We start from the raw sequence: 8,595 nt of genomic DNA, 5'->3' as shown, positions 1-8,595 counted from the left end.
CACCTACTCAATAATTGCCATCGGCCTCCTCTCGCGATACTATCAAAAGAAGTGGCACATTTCACGTATATTCTCATATAATATATAATAAGCATTTTATTGAACTTCTACCAATATGACGCATTTGTTTCTACTTAGACTTCAATTAAATTTCTTCTTTACTTCATTATTATTTTTCTTCTTTTAATTTTAAGATTATTATTATTTATTTATATTTACAATAATATAAACGGACCCAAAAAGGAGAAAAATAAAATTTTATAATATAATTATTATTTTGTTATTATTTATTTATTTTCAATAATATAAACAGACTTATAAAGAAGAAAATTAAAATATTATTATTTTTATTAGCTTGTATTATTAATTTAATAATTATTATTTTAATTGTAAAAGAAAGCCAGCTTTTAAATACAAAATAAGTGGAGAGAAAATAAAAATTTTCAAACCTTTTGAAATTTAATAACTTATATGAACATTGTTTTAAAACATGAAGAAATTGATCACTCCGAATCTTCGACTCGGAGTGATCGATTTCTTCATGTTTTAAAATAATTAAAGATGACTGAGTTATAAAATCATTATGTATTCTATATTATAAGAATATTAAACTTCTTCAAAATTATATTCACTATTTTCATCATTTCAATTCAATTATTATTTTCTACAATTTTTAAATAAAATTATTCTTTAAATCAATTTCAAATCATTTCAAAAAAAAAAAAAATTAATTAAACTTTTTCAAAAAAAAAATGAATTCTACAGAATTGTTAGTCAAAGTACGAAAAACAATAATTGAATTCTACGAGAATTCAATTATTTAAATACAAAAATAAATAATTTATTCAATAATTGAATGTTTCTTAAAATTTCAAATTTTTTGAAAAATTTTGTTAACTACTTTTGAAAATATTTAATTTCTTTTAAGGAATTTAATTAAAATTTTAATGAAAAATTTATTTGAGTATAACAATTTTTGAAAATAATTGAAAACTTTTCGAAGAATTTTATTAAAATTTTTGAAAATAATTGAAAACTTTTCGAACAATTTTATTAAAAAATTTTAAAAATCCTGCGAGAAGAATTTAAATATAATAATTTTTGAAAACAATTGAATTCATAAGAAGAATTTTATTAAACTTTGCTAAGAATTTTATTAAAATTTTTGACAATAACTTAATTCTTGATAGGAATTTCGTTATCAATTTATAAAGACAATTTAATTTTTCACGAGAATTTTTAAAAAATTTAGAAAATAATTTAATTTCTGCAAAGAATTTTATTAATTTTCAAAAAGAATTTTATTCTTTTGATGAATTTTGATATTTATCAAAAGAATTTAATTTTAGAAAAGAATTTTATTAAAATTCCTCAAAATAATTGATTTTATGGCAAAAGAATTTTGTTGTTTATCAAAATAATTGAATTCCTTTTCCAGAATTACTTAAAAATTTTTGAAAATAAAATCAATTCCTGCAATGTATTTTCGAGGAATTTATTTAAAATTGTATTAAAAATATTTGTAATTCTGAGATGATAATAATTGAATTGATGAATTCCTAAATGAAATTTTATTATTTATGAAAATAATTGAAACTATTCGTAGAATTGTATCAAAAATTTTTTTCAATAATTAAATCTTTTGATCAATTTTATAAAAATAAAATCTATACTTAAATATTGAAAATTATTGAATTGCGAAAGACTTTTGAAAATAAATAAATAATTGAAATTTTGCAAAGAATTTTATTTAAATTTTTGAAAATAATTGAATTTTTGGAGAAAATTTTTGTTACTTGTAAAGATAATTTAATTCTTGATAAAGATATTCGTTAAAATTTTTAAAAGTAATTGAATTTCTTCAAATAATCTTATTTACTTTCGAAAATAATTGAATTCTTGTGATGAATATTGTTATTTATGAAAATAATTGAATTTCTGTGAAGAATTTTGTTATTTATCAAGATAAAATATAATTTATCGTTAGAACTTTTAAAATAATTAAATAATATTAAAAAATTTATTCTTTGTCATAAAAAGACAAAATTTTTGAAGGTTTTTTTATCTAGAATTCGTAGTAATTTCATAGTTTATGAGTCAAACCAAAAAGGACACCAAAAATTCATAGAATTTTCTTATGAATTCTAAAAATTTAATTTTTTTTTAGTACTTTTAATAAAAATCCCTGACTTTTCCCTGATTTCCCTGACCAATTCTACTTTCCGTGACTTTTTCCTGAATTCCCTGATTTTTCCTGACCTGTGGCAAATCTGCATAAGAAAATAGAAAAATCTATAAAAGAATCTTTTTACTCAAAAACAGTAAAATAAAAATATTAATTAAAAACAATAAAAAATTGAAGATATTTTTAATTTCTTATATATATAATTCTATTTATAGTTTATAATATTATAGTTATAATTTATCTTATTATAGTAGATAGTACAAAGGAAATAAACAAAATTCACAAAGAAATTACATATTTATGTGATTGCCAAGGGAAAAATTAAAGAAATATACATATATATATATATTTCTTCAGTGCATGCAACTTTTGATATATTTTTAGCCCTAAATAGTATTATATGCGTATAAATATTTTTTCAAAAAAAAAAAAAAAAAAATGGCGAAAAAAAGAAAAATCTTGTTCAACCATTCAAAAATTAATTGGTTTACTGTTGAACGATACTATATTCTAATTATAGTGTATAAATGTACGAAGCTTGCATGCGACTTGTGCAAATGCATAATGAGGAGGATACTAACTATATATAAGCGTGTAGAAACACGTTTTAATAATGAAGCACATTCCCTCAAGTGGCGCCTACTTCAAAGTACATTCTCTTATACACAGAGAGACAAGAATTATAATACGAAACATTACAATGGATATAGTACTTTTTAAGTGTAATTTTCGTTACGAGAGAGGTGAGGAGGAAGTGAAAAAGAATTCTTTTTCCAAAAATTGATTAAATTTTTAACTTACCTATTAATTATATCTGCTGCTATAATTTTTTTTTATTTTATTATTTTAATTTTTTATTTAATTATTGTAATAACTTTATAATTTATCACTTATAATTTATAACAATGTAATTATTTTAATAAACTAAATTTATTAAAAATCTCTTGAATAAATATTCTTCAATATTTTATATTTTATTGATATTTATTTTTATTATTATTATTATAATATAAATTTGTTCTAAATTTTTTTTTAAATTCAATTATTTTCCAAAATTTGCAATTATAGAATTCTTCAAAAATTGGATATTTAAAAATTATTTTTTTTAAAGTAAACAAATAAAATTCATTAAAATGGAAAATTTATTTCAATGAAATTTGACAAAATTTTCAATTGTTTCAATTTTTTAAAATTATTTTCGGAAACAATTATTTTAAAAAAAAATTTTAAGTAGGTACCTCCTCAAAAATGTCAAGAAAGAATTTTTCAGGATTTTTTTAATTAAGTTATTCCAAAATTCAAAACTTATTCTTATTTATTTTTTGACAGGAATTAAAATTTTATATAATTTCAATGAAAAACCTTTTGAAATTGAATTATTTCTAAGAATTGCAATTGTAATTCTTCTAAAATTCAATTATTTTTTTAGAATTTTTGAATTAAATTGTTCAAAACTTTAAGAATTTTTAAAGAAAAATAATTGTTAATAATTTTTTAAAATAAAACTTCAAATATTTTTATACTTTTGCTTCGCTTAAAATTGTCAAGAAATTTAATTTAAAACCCTTTTAAAATTTAATTAAATCCTAAAATTCCTGTTAAAACGCTTTAAATATTCAATTATTTTCTAAAATTTTAATTAAAAAATTTTTTTTAATCAATTGCTATTTAGAATTTAACGACGAGAATTTAATTATTTAAATAGAATAATTTTTGTAAATTTATAAAAAAATGTATTTTTAAAAATCTAATTATATTTATAGATAATTTTTAAAGATAAAAAATATAATTTTGTAAAATATAAAATTTTACAAAATTTCCAATTGTTTCAATTTTTTAAAATTATTTTCGAAAATTCAATTATATCTTCAAAAAGATTTTCAAACACCGTCATGTCAGCATTATCACAAGAAGAAGAAAAAAAAGAAGAAATTTTCGCAGTTCACTTCTCAATTTTTAATCTTCTTTCAGTAGAATATTTGTCATTCATTCTTTCTAAACTCTGAAAAAATTTTAATTATTTTTCACTGAAATTATTTTAATTAATAAAAAAAATTTATTTATTCATCGAAAAAATTGTATATTTTTTTTGGAGAAAATTTTTAACTCAAAAAGAAAGAAATACAAAAGTTTGATTTTTTCTCTTAAAAATCCAATTCTTTTCAAAAAATTGATTTTTTCTCCTGAAAATACAATTTTTTTCAAAAATTAAATTTTTTAGATTTAATTTAATTTTTTTTTTTTTATATTTTGAAATTTTATTTTTAAAAAATTTGTTTTTTCAGGGAAATTTTCAATTGAGGAAATTAGGAAGTAAACAAATTTGACTTTATCTGTTAAAAATTCCCTTTTTTTTTAGTGAAACGTATTTTGAAATCTTAAAGGTAGAATTTACAATGAAAATGTAATTTTTTTCTGGTGAAGAAATAAACGAAGAAAATTTAAAATAAAAACCGGTGAGAAATTAAACTTTAACAATAAAAATCGCGGTGTAACTGATTATTGTAATGACAATCCCATAAGTAACTTCATGGGGTTATAAGAAGACTTAGGATATACTTTGACGTTTCATGTAATGTTGAATATGTTAGAGAAATTGCATACAAAATTTTTCTAATCAAGGGTCACAACTAGCGAAAGCATCTCTCGCTTTCGAATTTACTTAACTTAATGTATGTAATTCACGTGTATTTCCTCAAACACTTTTTTTTTCCTAAACTTTTACTTCAGTTCTTCATTTTTTTAAACTTCTTTAAAAATTTTTTCAATTTCTTCAATTCTTTAAATTTTTCTAGTTTTTATTATTTAAAAAAAATTTTCTCATGTAGATTTTTAATTTATTTTTAATTATAATTAATTCATTTATTTATTAAAAATACATTTATATTTTTACTTATTTTTAATTTTAAAATGATCTTCAATTTTTCTTCCTCGTGGAGGAAGCTTTTTAAATTTTTTTTCAGTTAATTTAATTTCCTTAGTTTTATCATTTTTTTCAGATAATTTAATTTTTTTAATATTTTTAATTTCTCAAATCTTTCTAAATACTTAAATTTTTCCAATTTCCAAAGTTTTAAATTCTTGTAATTTTTGGTAATTTTTTCGTATTAGTAGAAAGAGTCATTCACAGTCAGACGTATTTATGAATTCTTTTAATTATTTTTAACAGTTTTAAAAGTAATTAATTAATTTAGTAATTAATTTTTGACATTAGTAGAAAGAGTCATTTTCAGCCAGACGTAGTTATGAATTCTTTTAATTATTTCTATCAGTAGTAAAAGTCAATATTAGTCAGACATTCTAAATAAAAATTAATTTTTCAGGATTTGTGGTCTTCAATTTTTATCTTTTTTTTATTTTATTTTTTTATCCTAATAAGTTGAAAATTTAATTAATTAATAAGTAGAAAAATTTATTATATAATTAATAGAATATGAAAATAATATGTTTAATACAATAAAATAAAATTGTTCGAGCAAATTTAACATAATTAAAATCGAATCGTTAAAAAAATTACTCCCATAATTCGACAAAATTTATCGATCATCACACAAATTAATTAAATTAATTAAAAATTACTTCAACATATTTTGTCATTTTTTCAAAACTCGATGGCAGATACATTTTTCTTCTTTTTATTTCCTAACAGACCTTCTTTCTTCTATTCACTCCCAACACTTAACAAATATTTTTAATCATCAAACATATGAAATAAAAAGCACAAAAAAATTTTTACATAATATTATAATCGTAATTTAATTGTTTTGTTTAAAGCAAAATATATTAAGAAGCAACAATATTGAAAAATCAAAAAATTCTCTAATTTAATTTTTTTATTGTAAAATAATATACCCATAATGTGCTAAAAAAAATTGAATGACCTTTCTAAATTAGTTTCAGAAAAAAAAATTTTTTTTCAGTGACATTGCTTTCTTTTTGTGTATTAAATAATTTTGAACTTTTTTTTATTACGTTTATGTTTATTATTATCTTTTTTTGAACACTTCTTTTATGAATTCTATATGAAAATCAGATTAACCACTTTCGAAAGAGATGTGGAAGTGAAGACAGGTATAATGAAAAACCTGTTCCCCGGAGGGGAAGATATCAGGTGAGAAACCTTCCATGAATGTCGTTCTTCACTTCATTTTACTTTAAAAAGGAAATTTATCTTCTACTATTATATTAATAACTCAATTTTCCATTTTTTTTTTTAATATTTTATTTTTCATAATTTAAGCATTCTGTCTCGAGTTTTTTCTGTTAATTTTCCTCAAATAATTTAACTTAATTTAATTTAATAATTTCGTAAAGTTAATTTACTCTTTTATGCAAATCTCGAATGAAATGAATTAGTAGTAATTAATTCTCAAAAATCTAATTAACTTCTCAAGTTCTCACAGAAATTTTTGAAAATCCAATTAATTTCTCTCTTGAATTTTTAAAACTAATAACGCAAGAAAGTTATAATTTAAAATAACAAAATTAAAATACATTATTTTTTTCAATTTTAGAAAATTTGTCAATAATAATGCGAACGACTGGGAAAAATTTAATTTTATCCATAATAATAATTTGTTTATCCTCGTCAATTAAAAGAGAGAAGAAATTTAATAATCGAAACGAGGCGTGAATCCTCATTGTCTTTGAATGGAAAATTTCAAAATTATTATTACTCCTCGTCCGATGAAATTTTTTTGATGACGAAATAAGGGAAATAACGAGCATATAAGAATGCTTATTCATGATTCAAATCATTTAATTCTGAATAATGAAGAAGAAGAAGAAAAAGAAGAAGAAGAAAGAAAGAAAGAAAGAAAGAAAGAAAGACAGAAAAAGAAGAAAAAAATAAACAAGTCGTACTACTAGAAAATGACGAGCTAATAAACGTAACAGAGGAAGCTGAGAGTGGATTCACGACGATAATAATACGAGGACGAAAGAATAATAGATAGTTATAAAAACTGCGAGTAAACAGGAAATGCACAAAAAAAAGAAAATAGAAAGACAAAGAAATTAATGGAAAAACAAAAAAAATAAAAAATAAAAACAAGGTTGCCACAAAAACTTAATTTTCATTTTCCCCGACTTTTCCCTGATTTATAAAAAAAAAATTCAAATTTAAACCTTTTAACATTCAATAACTTTTAAGAATATTATTATAAAACATAATTATAATTATGTTTTATAATAATTTTAATTTCGATAAAATTTTTTAAAAAAAAAAATTATATTATTTACATAATTTTTAATAAAATCCTTCACAAGATTTCGTTTTTTACATTATTTCAATTATTTAAAAAAATGTAATGAAATTCGTCGTAAGAATTCAATTATTATCATAAATATTAAAATTTTTCCTAGAATTTAAATTATTTTTAAATTTTAATACAATTTTAAATAAATTCTTCAAAAAAATGTAATTATTTTCAAACATTTTTTGCAAAAATTCAATTACATTTCACAAATAATAAAATTCTTCGCTGAAATTCAAATATTTTCAAAATCTACTATTTTAATAAAATTTCTCAAAAGAATTCAATTATTTAAAAAAATTTAATAAAATTCGTTGTAAGAATTCAATTATTTTCATGAATAATAAAATTATTCACAGGATTTCAATTATTTAAAAGAAATGTAATAAAATTCATTGCTGGAATTTAATGACTATCATAAATAATAAAATTCTTCACAGGATTTGAATTATTTAAAAAAAATGTAATAAAAGTTCATTGCAAGACTTCAATTATTTTCCTAAATAATAAAATTCTTCTTAGGATTTAAATTATTTTTTAATACAATTTTAAGTAAATTCTTCGAAAAATGTAATTAATTTCAAAAATTTTATTAAAATTCTTCGAAAGAAATAAATGAACAATTATCAATTATTTTCAATTTTTTATCTGAAATTTGATCTGAAATTCACTTTTAAAACAATTTTTAATAGAAAATTCTACGAGAATTCAATTATTTAAATACAAAAATCAAAAAATTATTGAATAAACAAATGTTTCTCACAATTGAATTCTCATAAAGAATTTCATCAACAAATTTTTAAATCTTGATCGAATTTTTTCGACGAATTTTAATAAAATTTTCAAGAAGAATTACATTTTTCGAGGAATTCAGTTAAAATTGTATTAAAAATAATTGAAATTCTCTGATTATTATTCATGAAAATAATTTAATCTCTGTAAAAAATGTTATTATTTATGAAAATAATTGAATTATTGCGAAAAAATTTATAAAAAATTTTTAAGTAGTTGAATTCCTGTGAAATCTTAATTATTTATGAAAATAATTGAATTTTGGAGAAGAATTTTATTATTTTTAAAGATAATTGAAATTTTGACTAGAATTTTTTTTAAATTTTTGAACAAAACTGAATTTTTGCAAACATTTGTAACTTC

This window comes from Leptopilina heterotoma, unplaced genomic scaffold (assembly GCF_015476425.1).
Source record: "Leptopilina heterotoma isolate Lh14 unplaced genomic scaffold, ASM1547642v1 Lhet_105, whole genome shotgun sequence".
In the NCBI taxonomy this organism is placed as follows: domain Eukaryota; kingdom Metazoa; phylum Arthropoda; class Insecta; order Hymenoptera; family Figitidae; genus Leptopilina; species Leptopilina heterotoma.
This window is presented reverse-complemented; position numbering follows the sequence as displayed.